The following is a 14,542-nucleotide window of genomic DNA, read 5'->3' on the forward strand; positions in this document are numbered from 1 at the left end:
CTGCGCTGCGCTCGGAGTGAAAATTCGCGGATTTGATTGGTGCAGCCTCTTGGTCTGTCTGTGCGAATTGATCCAGCGCTGGTTTGCAGCACACATCCACTTCACAAATAAGTAGCAAATACGATCGCGTTCAACTAGTGCTTGATATTTATGAAGTAGGGTAGAATTTTATTAAAAAAAATATGCACATGTACGTTCATATAAACCAAGTATTTGTTCGTTAGATTACACAAAAGTGACTAAAGTTACTTGTATTAAACTAACAGTTAGATTCGGATCTTATAATAGAAATGGATCTTACTAGAATTACTGAGTCAGATAGAGGCTGAATTAAAATGAGAATTTGAAGCGGAACTTATTACTATAATAGAAATTGAAAAGGGCCTATTTAGATTTGGAACCGGCGCGGCGGTCGAAAAATAACTAACTGATTATATCTACTGATCCATGGGCATTCGAAAAAGTCCCCCATCAGCTCATGCCATAGCCGGTGACGAGAATGGGAAAGGCGTCAGATGCTTTGACGGTGTCCGGGTGCGTTACTCAGGCTCGTCAGTGGTGAATATACTTGTGAATTTTGGAAAATATTTTCTGGACAAGTTTTTAGGATAGCTACGGACGTGACATCGGAATAACGCAGAATAACGCTGATTGGTTGCTTCTATGACGCATTCTCTATTCCGCAGTAGTTTTCCACACCATGTATTGGGTCATCTAAAAAGTATCCGCGGTACTTTGTCATTAGATATATGACCATCAACACTATCTAGTGACAAAAAACCGCGAATACTTTTTAGATGACCCAATATATCACTAGCGCTCCATTACATTTATATTTTATACATATTTTAAGGGCCGAGAAACCCGTAGAGACCTCTAATCTATATTTTTATACCGAAATTACGACTAAAAATACTGGATGGATCGCGTTTTAATTGCGATATTCATAATCAGGAAAGACTCCTAAAGGCTCGAAGAGAGTGATTTTTTTGTAAAAAAAGAAAAATAAAAATTTGTTTTAATATCTCATTCGATATATACTATAATGTAATTGAAGTGTACATGATTTTATTAATAAAAATTTTCAAGAATCAATTTGCAAAATCTGACTCTGTACGAATCTTCCTATATAACAAAGAAATCCTAACTAAAGGTTTCATAAGGAAATATTATTTCTTCAATAACTGACCTAGATGTGCACTTATAAAATGCATACCTTTATGCTGAAATTATGGCTACAATATAATATGAATCATTTTAATGTGATATTCGTAATCAAAAAAGGCTCCTAAAAGCTCATACGGAGCTATTTTTTTGTAAAAAAAACTCCTGCAGAACTATTTTTTTTAAAAAAAGCATTATAAAAATTTGTTCTGATATCTCATCCGATGTGTACTATAGTGCAATTGAAGTATACATGATCTTATTAATAAAAATTTTCAAGAATCAATTTGCAAAATTTGACTTTGTACGAGCCTTCTTAATAATATAATATAAAAAGGAAATTTCAACAGTTTCATAAAGAAATAATGTTTCTTCGAAAAGAAAAATGAGCCTAATCTAGGTCACAAAATTGCACAACTGATTTTGCTACAACTAATTGCTAATCATAGGGAAATTCTTCACATTGAGCTGAACAAAGAAAGGTAATAAGTTTTTTGTCTTTCTTTATGGCATTGACAATTCTCGCCTTCGGCGAGAGTGCTAAGAGTAGCTGAAAGCGAACTAGACAGTATGAGACAGTATGAACCTCTTGAAAAAAAATCCTTTTTCGATTTGTCGCGCTTGGTAGAAATGATTGAAGACCGAAAATGCTTTCTCAGCGATTTCGGCCGCTTGGCATGTATCAATATAAGGAGCAGAGAGCATTCGAGATAACATATATGTTTTAATACATTTTAATAATTATATACCCTTCCTATTAACATATAATAACAAAAATGATTTCAAAAGTTTACGCAATAGTTTATGAGATATTAATTATTTACGATTTTTTATGAGAGTTATATACTATGTTATTATATACTTTTATGAGCGTTTATAAACACAATCTGTAAGAATTCCATGTGATCGTATGCGTAAGGTACTAGATCAGTATGATGGTTCTAATCCTACTTTTTTTTTCCTTTTGTCACATATTTTTTTCTGAAATAAAGTTATTAATAAACATATTGGGGCGAGCATATTTTTATATAATTATCGAATTTATTCGTATACTTTTAAAAGTTTTAACCAACAATCAAAATATAGTCAACGTTAGAAAGAATATAGATAAAATTACTAAAACTATATCAGAATTTAGACACAGTATAAATAGATAAATTTATTAAATCTTCATTATGTCAGTGAGTAGTAAAAAGTTCAAATCGACCTACACACTTTCTTGAAAAGCAAGAAAAATTGGAATTATGAGTTAAAGTATTTATAATTACGTTATATGAAGTTAGATGATGAAATCAACTATTTTATTTCATCTCTTTCGGTATGTTAATCTTATCTTATATCTAATAAACAACAGATGGAACAACAGAAATAGCGACAATGTCTTCTTGAACGCATTTGTCAATATCAATTTCTATTTAAAAATTGTTTTGTTTGTGAAAATTATTTCAATATCAAGAGAGTGGCTTTTATCTCAACAAATAAATGAAAGCACGTGTAGCGCGATAAAAAGTAATATTTTACAATGAAAGCACAATGTAAACTAAATTAAACATTGAATTACTTAATCAACATTTGGTTAATGTATGAAGGAAGTTATTGTTAAATTAGCAAAGTAATTAAAACAGGTTTAATTAAAACAGGTTTTAATTAAAAATATTTTTTGCATTAATGTACTAAAGAGTTTATTTAATCTTAAAATTTTATTATTTTACAATATATGAAGTAGTAAAATGTATATAATATAAAGATTATGCGTTTCGCAGGTTTCCTCCGTCCAGATCCATTCTTGGAATGTTTCATGAATCTTACAGCCCACTTCATCAGCACGAAGAATAGTTTGATATTGAACTGTTCCTCCGGGCCGTTCCTTTTATATTACGCTACTTGGAGTGGTGGGGGGAAAGAAGAGAATTGTGTGTGAAAGGAGATTGGTCAGTCTTCAATAACTGGGAGAATGGTTTTCCATATTTTATTTATGTTGTAGCCATCTCTATTTAGATTGTTAGGATATTTTTGTATCTCTATAGCTTCTCTTTACTTTCTTGGAAATGGTATGATATAATGTTGGCTATTGTGATCGCTTTGTCAAACAGTATTTGATGTTCTGTTTCAAAGTTATGTTCTGATAATGCTGATTGCGTGGCGTGTTTTAGCCTAACATCACGTTGATGTTCTTTTATCCATAGGTTGACCATTCTCCCGGTTTCTCCAATATATACTTGCCCGCAGGAACAAAGTATTTTGTATACTGTGGAGCTGAGTGGAAGTCTTTGATCTTTAGGATTTCTTAAGATTTGTCCTATCTTTTTGGGTGGTTTAAAGATAGTTCGGATATTGTATTTGTTTAATATCCTACTAATCCGATCTGTTGTTCCTTTGACTATGGGAGAATAGATAGGATCCTTTCGTCTGGTTGTGTATTAGAGACCGTTGTCTTGTTTACATGTTGATTGTTTTGATTATGTCTTTTTTGTCGTGTCCATTTTTCTGTAAGGCTAGTTTTGAGTAAGTGGTTGAGTTCTGTCTGTAGATGTTCTTTGTCAGAGATGATAAAAGCTCTATGTACAGTTCATCGCAGACTTTTTGTGCTGGTGCGACTTAGCATGTAGGTATCTATCTGTGTGTATTGGTTTTCTGTACACTTGATAACCTAAGGTACGAAAGAGATACCTCAAAAAAACATTCAAAAAACCAGAAATTGGTTCCATTATGTAGACGACACATTCGTGATATGGAGACACGGCAGAGCCGAATTTCGTAAATTCCTTATTTTCTTCAACAATCAACATCCAAATATACACTTCACTATAGACATAGAGGAAAACGGAAACTCCCCTTCCTAATGTTCTTGTCTCTAAGAAAACTGACCTTAGGCCATCAGACAGAACTCAAACTACTTAAAACTAGTCTTACAGAAAAACGGATACGACAAAAAAAACAATCAAATAACCAAAACAATCAATAAATATGCAAAGACAACGGTCTCTGACACACAACCAGACGAAAGGATCCTATTCTCCCTATATCAAAGGAACAACGCCCCACTACTCCAACAAGTAGCGCAATATAAAAGGAACGGCCCGGAAGAACAGCTCAGTATGAGGCTCTTCGCTTTGATAAAGTGGACTGCAAGATTTACGAAACGTTGGCATTCCAAGAATGGATCTGGATATGGAGGAAACCCGCACAATCTTTATATAAAAAACACTCATGGAAGCCTCAAGAATATGTATATAATATTAGGTGTTGGAATTAATTCGTAGCGTTTTTTTAATGAAAGAATGTTATTTATTTCACATGAGCATTAAAAAATACATTAATGAAAGTACTTCCCATCACTTTCTACTACTTTTGACCATCTTTCGGGCAGTGAATGAATACCGCGTCGGAAGAACTGTTCATCTTTAGATGAAATCCAGGAATCGAACCATTTTGTACAATCTTCGTAAGATGTGAACTTCTGCTCGCACAAGCTATGAGCTAATGATCGAAACAAGTGGTAGTCGCTAGGTGCAATATCAGGAGAATACGGCGGGTGCGGTAGCACTTCCCATTTAAGTGTTTCCAGGTATGTTTTTACCGGTTTTGCAACGTGTGGGCGAGCATTGTCGTGCAGCAAGATGACTTTATCGTGTCTTTCGAAGTATTCCGACCGTTTTTGCTTCAATGCACGGTTCAAGCGCATCAGTTGCCGTCGGTAGAGATCTCCAGTAACGGTTTCATGCGGTTTTAGCAGTTCGTAGTATATGACACCCTTCTGATCCCACCAAATACAGAGCAGGAGTTTTGAGCCATGGATATTGGGCTTTGCCACTGATGTTGATGGTTCGCCGGGCTTAACCCATGACTTTCTGCGCTTTGGATTGTCATAATGGATCCACTTTTCGTCACCGGTAACAATCCGATGCAAAAAACCTTTTCTTTTCTGCCGTTGAAGCAGCAGTTCGCACGTGAGAAAACGTCTCTCAATATCCCTTGGTTTCAATTCATATGGGACCCAATGTCCTTCCTTCTGGATCATGCCCAAACTTTTAAGACGTTTTCCTGTTGTTGAGAAGTCAACTTCCAATGACGTAGATAATTCTTTAAGTGTTTGACATGAGTTTTCATTGAGCAGTGCCTGCAAATCGTTATCTTCAAATTTTTTCGGCTGACCAGGTCGCTCCTTGTCATCCAAGTCGAAATCACCAGCTTTAAAACGTGCAAACCACTTCCTACACGTTTGCTCAGCCAGAGCATGTTCACTATACACATCCACTAAAATACGATGAGCTTCAGCTGCACTTTTGTTCATATTAAAGTAATGAAGCAAAACTCCCCGCAAAAACACTTTATCTGGCACAAATTTTGACATATTCAATGAATTATACAGTATTGTTATTTATGATTTCAAGAAAGGTTATGTACGGCAAATGACGTCCTATGATAGATGTTTACAATGTATACAGAACTATAGGTAACAACGAAATAGTGTACTGCTTGTGCCATCTCTTGTAAAACGCTACGAATTAATTCCAACACCTAATATATTTATTTATTAGGTGTACAACTTTGCTTCCGCCGTTTTTTTCCGAAATTCGAGACTTTATTGTAAAAAACTAGTTATACATTTATGATTCAAAGTATTGTCCATCGCTGGCCACTACCTTTCTTCCATCTTTCGAGCAGCGAAATCCTGCGTCGAAAAAACCGGTCATCTTTTGAAGCGATCCACGAATCGATCCAATTTTTTACTTCTTCATAAGACCGGAAGTACTGGTTAGACCGTGTGCCATTGATCGAAACAAGTGATAGTCAGAGGAAGCAACATCTGGAGAATACGGCGGGTGGGGTAGGACTTCCCATTTCAACGTTTCCAAGTATGTCTTGACCACTTTCGCAACATGGAGTCGAGCATTGTCATGCTGCAAAATCACTTTATCATGTCTCTCGTTGTATTGCGGCCGTTTGTCTTTCAATGCTCGGCTCAAACGCATCAATTGCGATACTGATCGCCTATGATTGTTCAGTCGGTTTTAACAGCTCATAATACACTACGCCGAGCTAGTCCCATCAAATAGAGAGCATGACCTTGAAGCCGTGAATATTCGGTTTGGCCATCGACATGGAAGCATGGCTGGGAACTCCCCATGATTTTCTGTGCTTGGGGTTATCGTAATGAATCCATTTTTCGTCCCCAGTCATAATGCGATTCAGAAATTCCTTTCGTCTTTGTCTTTCAAGCAGCTGTTCACAAGCAAACAAACGCCGTTCAACATCTCTCGGCTTCAACTCGTACGGCATCCAATTTCCTTCTTTCTGAATCATTCCCATGACTTTGAGGCGTTTTAAAATGGCTTGTTGAATCACTTCCAATGATCGTGCCAATTCTTCTTGATTTTGACACGAGTCTTGATTGCTTCCAATTCTGCATCTTCAAAAACCTTCTCTCTTCCACCGCTATGCCGGTCTTCGACGTCAAAATGACCGTTCTTGAAGCGTTGAAACCACTCACGACACGTTCTTTCACTAATAGCGGCCTCACCATAAGTATTTGATAACATTCGATGAGCCTCAGCCGCAGATTTTTTCATATTGAAGCAGAAAATTAAAACTTCTCGCAAATGACGAGAATTTGGCTCCTAAACTGACATTTTCAATCGAGAATAACTTTATGATGCAGATACAAATCGACTAATGTTTCTGTGGGGTTATGTTGACAGATGCCCAAGTTTATTGTATGATATCTATGACCTGTTGTATGATCTGTTTATTTCGATCACCACTTACCGCTAAAGCCATCTTTAGGAAAACGGCGAAAGCAAAGTTGTACACCTAATATATTTTTATATCAAAATTAATGCGTGCTTGCGTGCGTGCGTGCGTGTTCCATATACAATCATAATTTATATCTTATCATAGTTTATTTATTGATGATGTTCTGCCATATTGAATCACACTGTGTTTGCTGGTATGTCTGCACACTTTGCAATATAGCTATGTTTTAACTCTGGCAAGTGAAGATAAAGTTCTCCGCACTTTTCTAAGCGAGAAGCGACAAACGCAGTGTAGTTCAAAGTACCGAAAATATATATGTATAAATTTGTACAGAGTATTATTGAATCGTAATTATGGGGAAACATAGATTGTGTTAACCACAAAACGTATTTCTATTAAAAAGAGAATGCGTGATGTCCGAAAATCTATTAATTAAAATCTCTGTAAATACGACATCCAATATGTCATTTTGTTTGCAAGGTATTAAAGAAATTATTCAAAATGTATCGCAATCATGTGGTTCAGGTATGTTGCATGAATCATAAGGTCAATGTCCCTATTTTTACTCATTTAAGACAAATTGTATTAAAAACAGAAATTTATATTATTCTTTTATATAATAATTAACGAAAAAGTGATTATTTATCATTACACGAACCGTATTATTATATTGGGTCATCTAAAAAAATATCCGCGGTTTTTCGTTCAATTTTTGAATGAAATTTTTCTTTATTGAAAATCAATTTTAATCAAGTATATATTAGCCATTATTATCTATAACCTTTTGCCATTTTTCAGGTAATTTCATAATTCCATCCGTGTAGAACTTTTGTGGTTTATCGGCGAAAAACTTTTTCAAGTGATTTTCGACAGCTCTTTTGTCGGCCAATGTTTTTCCGAGAGTTCTACAGAGATCGAAACAAATGGTAGTCAGACGGTGTAAGGTCCGGGCTATACGGTGGATGCATCAAAACTTCCCAACCAAGCTCCCTCAATTTTTGGCGCGTCATCAAAGATGTGTGTGGTCTGGCGTTGTCATGATGGAAGACAACATCTTTTCTGTTAATCAATTCTGGTCGTTTTTCCTTAATCGCTTCCTGTAATCTATCCAGTTGTGAACAGTAGAACTCTGAATTAATCGTTAGGCCATGTGGTAACATCTCATGATGGACGACTCCCTTCCAATCCCACCATACACACAGCATCACCTTATTTGCCATCAATCCAGGCTTTGAAGTCGTTTGTGGTGGTTCGCCGCGTTTATTCCATGATCTTTTACGAACAATATTCTTGTATTTCACCCATTTTTCATCGCCTGTGATGATTTGCTTCAGAAATGGTCGATTTCGTTGCGTTTTAGTAGTGTTTCGCTGATGGAAATTCAATCAATCAAATTTCTTTGCGTTAATTCATGTGGCACCCAAACATCGAGTTTCTTTGCGTAGCCAGCCTTTTTCAAATGATTCCAAACTGTCATATAGTTGATTCTTAGTGCATTGGCTATCTCCTGACAGCTCACATGCCGGTCTTGCTTGACTAGTTGCAAAATTTCATCGACTTTTTCAGTGACTGGCCGACCAGAGCGAGATCGATCTTTGACATCAAAATTTCCAGAACGAAATCGAACAAACCATCCTGCGTCCTGCGTTCACTTACAGCATCCGCGCCTAAACTTCACAAATTTGTCTGCATGTTTGTGTTGCGTTTTTGCCTTTTTTGTATATTATTTTTGTTTATTATAGTAAAAAAGCATCACATAGCGTATTTCTTCAGATATTTCACTCATTTTCAAACCAATATACTTTTGACACGATTGATGAATCACCAAACTTTGTTTACAAAAAATGTAACCTAAAATGTCATCTTTCAGATGCGCGTTCGTTTGACACAATTGGATTAGTGTTGCTCGTATATTAAATACGAAAAAATATCATTTTAAAAGCTTTTGTTATGAATAATCGTAAATTAAATGCAATCCATAAAATGTACATATTTCTATTCAACAGAAATCGCGATGTCCGCATATCTATTCATTATGTGTCCCTCTTTCTGCTCATAAAACTGTAACTCATTCAATTTCGATTTATCCATCAATATTGGGTTCGATTATGAGTTTATTAACTTACTACAAATGAATAATGCTTTATTTCAAATTTTTGAACACATTTTCATACAAAAATTATATAAATAATAAACAACTAAATTTTACATATGAATATTTAACTTAAAAAACATGAGAGAATTTTTAAACTTACAACTTATAACTTATGTCTTCTAAAAATTTCATAGTTCTTCTTTTTCTTGTCTTCTTCTTTTAGATTTCTTTTTAACTTGATTTTTTTACCTTTTTTTTGCAATTTTAATTGCAATCATATCTTTTTTTTACGAACAGCCTCTTCTTGTTTCATTCTTTTCAATACCGCTTTCTCCTCATCTTTTTCCTTTTTAATTTTTACTTTTTCAAGTATCTTTTTCTTTTCTTTTTTCTCTTGTTTTTTTTTCTTTCTTTAATTTGAATTTTTGCTCGTGGTATTCTCTCCACTTCATCAGAGATTGCAACAGGAATTCTTTCCTTAGTTCTTTTTGCTTTATTATTACTCTCCAACGAATTCTTATTTGGCCAAAATAGTACTCTTTTGAAAGGAGAAGAGATTGATCCAGTAACGTTATTTGTAAATTGATAATGTATATCATCAAGCAATTTTAAATGAGATAGTTTTGGAAAGACATATATCTTATCACTCAAAGACATTTATCTTATCACTTTTATTCGAAGAAATATTTTCATCGTTAATTTTATTTAATTCTGAAATGAAGTCTGATACAATCTCATTGTTTTGTATAATTTCATTTGAAATTTTCACTTCTTTGTTTAATGACTCATGTTCATGGATTATATTGTACATAAACTAAATTACTTATGTCTAATTCCATCTTTGTCAATTCTGTTACTGAATTAAGATCTATCTCTTTTCTCTCTCTACAATGATGTATATTATTTTCTATATTTGATTCATTAGATACAATAATAGACAAAAGATCATTTTGTTCCGCATTTGTGTGCGAAATTGTTGCCTATGCAATTAACACAATTATTAATATAAAAATTCCAAACAGCAATTTCATAAAGATCTATTCATAAATCTAGTCATTAATCATCTAGTCCGTTTTTTAAAATTTAATATCATGGTTTTGTTTGGATTATTTAATATAATTAATAAAATGTAGATCTATAAAAAACATGATTAAAAATGACAAAACGTAAAATAAATAAATTATTTGTTAAAATAAAATTCTATCAATCATTTTACCGAAGGAATTCTGCGACATAGGAATCATTTTCAATATCCATCGGCTGAATTATACTTCACTAATCTTCCGCATTTGAGCCAAATTTTGAATAATTTTCGTATTTTTCTTCTCCGTGCCATTCTCCGTCTCTATTTTCGGCAATCATGAAAAGCTGTTGCAAAGTGTTCATATCTATATAATTTTCAATAAATTTCAGAGTACATTTGTACTCCTCATTTTCAGTTATTGAATGTTCTTGATTCATATTATACTGGTACATTTTTATACTGGTTTGATTAGTATTCAATAGCTTATCGTAATTGATTGCTTCCGCTGAAAACGGTGCAAGTCCACAACAAGTAAATCCATTTGACAAACTTTTTTCTGTATCGATTCCATAGCAGCTTTTAAAAATAATGCAAAATCTGATTTGGTCACAGGTATACCATTATTTTGAATCCTCCAATTACAAATAATTTTTTTCCAAACATCCTTCGAAGGTCAAAATAAAGCCACATCCATGGGTTGTGTAATGTGCGTTGAGTTTGGGTACAATAATATGAGTTCGATTCCGTATGCTATACAAAAATCATTCAACGCCATCGTAGCATGTGAGGAGTGTCTATCCAAATACATGATTACAGGAAACTGAATTCTATTTTGTAAGCATCATGGGTAGACCAGTCGAAATAAAGCCATATCCATGGGCTCCTAAGGAGCAGCGAGCCTACGCAATTTTGGTGTATATAAATTATGTATAATATAATTATACATAATTATGTATAGTATAATTATGTATTGATCTTTCTGTATGTGTAACTTATTGTATCTGCTGAATATTTATTAAGAAGAAAAGTTCATTGTGAGTAGAAATCGGGGCTTGAGTAGAAATAGGGACATTCACCTTATGCATGTACTGATAAAAGAAATGATGTCAATACCGTAATGGAAATTGTTATCTAATACATTTTCCGATACATGTACGACGATACATCCACAGATAGAAACTAGCTTTCTGAAATTTTCAATGATGTTATAATTCTGTCGGTTCTGAATCAGATGTTTTTAAATTTTGTAGCAATAATTCAACGCACATGTATATACGAGTACGAAAAATAAATTAGCTAACGATACGTGAACATTGCTGTCAAACACAAAATTACAAATGCCGAATAAATGAACATGATAATCGAATCGAATGTTATAAATAATATTATAAATAATGTAGATAATGTAGATAATTTAGATAATATAGAAAATGTAGACAATGAATATGATATAATGAATAATGTCGATGATGAAATGGAGAATACTGTCTTGCATGTAAATGGAAATATCGCAGGTCGTTTACGTTCTATAGAGATTAATGAACGATACATCATCAATCTGGGATATATTTTTACTGAAATGCAAAAAATATCTCACTGGATTGGCGAATGTCATTTTATTGATCTTGTAATAACGAAAATGAAGTATCGCACGCACGCACGCACGCACGCACGCCTGCATGCACGCACGCACGGTCTCAAAATTCAGTATATCGTCGAATGCTGAATGTGTCATTTTCATGATAATTTTTGGAGTGAATCGATGGACGACAAAATATTGGATATTAATAAAAGTGCCGTATGTGGTACTATATTGACAGGGATTAGTCATAAGCAGCTTAAAGAACTTCTTGCTGCTATGGATATTTCATGCATGAATAATAAACGTACATTAATTATCATAATGAAATGTCGGAAGCTTTTGCCGCCGCTGCAGAAGAAGAAATGCGCGTAGCTGGCGAAGAGGAAACGCGTTTGACAATTGAAAAGAGAGATGTAATAGACGACATTCTGCATATACCTGTAATAACATGACTCGTGGATGAAGAGATTCTATCGCAGTGGTAATTATGATTCTTCATTCAGTACAGCTATTATTACGAGATATTATTCTCAAAAAATTTTATTTGTCGGTGTAAGAAATAAATATTGTGTGGTTTGTGCAAGCTAAAATATCTTCAACGCCAAAAGAACATAGATGCTTTAAAAACTGGAGAAACAATCAAAGTTCTATCAGTATGGAAAGCGATATAATTCTTGAAAGTTTCCGATGCAGTTTAGAAATGCATGGATTAATCTATAGTAAATATATTGGTAATAGAGATAGTAATGTTGCTAAAAAATTAAAAGGTTTTTGCACTGTATCCAAATATTATTGTGGAAAAGATTGAGTGTACGAATCATTTTCTTCGCAATCTTTGTAATAAAATACGTAAAGCAGGAAGTAGTGGTGGCAGAAATATTTCAAAATTAAAAAAGATCGTAACAAACAGCGTGATGAAAATTCGGAACGCTGTCGTAAAAGTCGTTTCATTTCGCCATAACAGCGAATCTTGACAAGATAAAATGCAGGATTAATTAAAGATTTACAAAATATACCTAGTTATGTATTTGGTGAGTATGAGTATTGCATCTCCCTTCAATATTTTTATACAAGAGAATGAAAAGAAGGTGAAGAAAATCTTGTGCCCCAATGACCCTAATTCACTGCAATTTCAATTTTTAAAAATAATCTTGCCTTTTAAGGCAAATTTCAATGAATAAAGGAAATTGCAATGAAACGTATTATAGAAAAGGCTGATAGTTTATTATATTATTATAATTTATTAGTAATTCCGTGGAAAATTGCAATGGAATTATTAGTAAAAAATGATTGGTGGCAAATGTGTTCATTTTGCGAGAAGAGGTTCTTATGAGACACGTAAAAGTATATAATAAATGTAGTATATAAATAAATACTATACGTATATAAATAAATACTTTGCAAGCATTGAGTTTTACTTATCATAATATAAGTAAAGAACAACCAGCACGTACACAAATAATCGAACGCCGAAATATGAAAAAAAATAAAGCATGAACATGTTTGCATGGCAAAAGAATTAGGTTTCTCTGCTCGTACATCAAAATATTTTGTCCATTTACGTCCGATAAAGATTACGGACAACCTGATAAAGAAGAATATGTATGAACAGCTGAAATCTAATCTTTACGAAAAGTTAATAGAACAACAACGTGATCGCGCTGTATTGGAATGTGCTACGTAGGATCAACAAAACTCGCAGTGGCGCAACATACGGCGAAACTTCTCACTGCTTCAAATTTTGGAAAAGTTTGTAGTAGAAGAGAAACAGCTTCATGCCAAAATCTTGTAAAAGCAATTCTTTATTCTCCTCGTTTGATAAATGCAACTGTTAAGTGGGGTAAAGAAAAAGAGACAGCAGAGTGTGGCACGACAGCAATTGCAGATAGAGTTAAATAGAAATAAATGATTGTGGATTATTTATTGATGCAGAATTCCCATATCTTACTACCCGATGGAATTATAGGAGATGATACTATTATTGAGATTAAATGTCCTTATGCGGCGCGACAAATGTCTTCTATTGATGCAATGCTCAATAAGATTGCAGACATAGAATTTTTGATAAAATGGATAACACTCGTATGAGTTGAAGACACGCGTACTATTTTCGGGTATAGCTTCATATAACAAAAAGAAAATATTATATTTTTACTGTATGGATGACCTTTAGATTAAAGTACACGATAGTCAAGCGTGATGATAAGTTTTGGGAAACAAAAATGTTACCATTGCTGAAACGATTTTACTACTTGATTCCAGAAATAATCGATAGCAGAGCGATAAGAAATATGCCAATTCGGGAACCGCATTATATCATTGAGGCACAGAAAGTAGCTCGGAAAGAATGTCATTGAGCTATTGTTTCAAAAATAATAAAATGTATATCCGTATATGTGTTACGTCCTACAGACGCCACGATTTATTTTTCTCTTCGCCGCGACTATGGTTGGCATCTACGAGACCCGAGCGAGGCCTTCTGATAACGGACTGATAAAATTGAAAAAGGACCGGACAGGCGCCGCAAAAACTCGTAAACGTCAATCAACCTAGACAGAATAATAACCTTAATGTAGGCTCGAAAAGAGACAAGATTGCTAAGACATTATAAATGTACCGAAGTCACGCAATAGTAAAAATCTAGGCTTTATCATCCGAGACTGATTAACAATTTTATCTTTCTAAAAACAAAAACACAGGCGCTATATCGCATTTAAAAAGAAAAAAAAGAACATAAACACGTAGAATAACTTCCAACAAGAACGTTATCTGAAACCAGACTCGGAACTAACAATGATAGCATGGTAACCATCTGCTTATCTAGTCACATTTTCCGCGAGAATAACAGAATTCGTCATCCGTCTCGGAGCAATCTTGGCTTTAAAAAAGAAAAAAAACTATAAATCACTTTCTCTTTTTC

At 34.0% G+C, this 14,542-nt stretch overlaps 2 pseudogenes; both read left to right on the forward strand.

The window, feature by feature from the left end:
* The first annotated feature begins 11,388 nt into the window (after positions 1 to 11,388).
* LOC147910059 (uncharacterized) lies at positions 11,389 to 12,210 on the forward strand (annotated as a pseudogene).
* A 67-nt stretch (positions 12,211 to 12,277) lies between these two features.
* Positions 12,278 to 13,979, forward strand: LOC147910060 (uncharacterized; annotated as a pseudogene).
* Positions 13,980 to 14,542: the final 563 nt, after the last annotated feature.

Source organism: Acromyrmex echinatior, chromosome 3 (genome assembly GCF_024713525.1).
Source record: "Acromyrmex echinatior isolate Ae372 chromosome 3, ASM2471352v2, whole genome shotgun sequence".
Lineage (NCBI taxonomy): Eukaryota > Metazoa > Arthropoda > Insecta > Hymenoptera > Formicidae > Acromyrmex > Acromyrmex echinatior.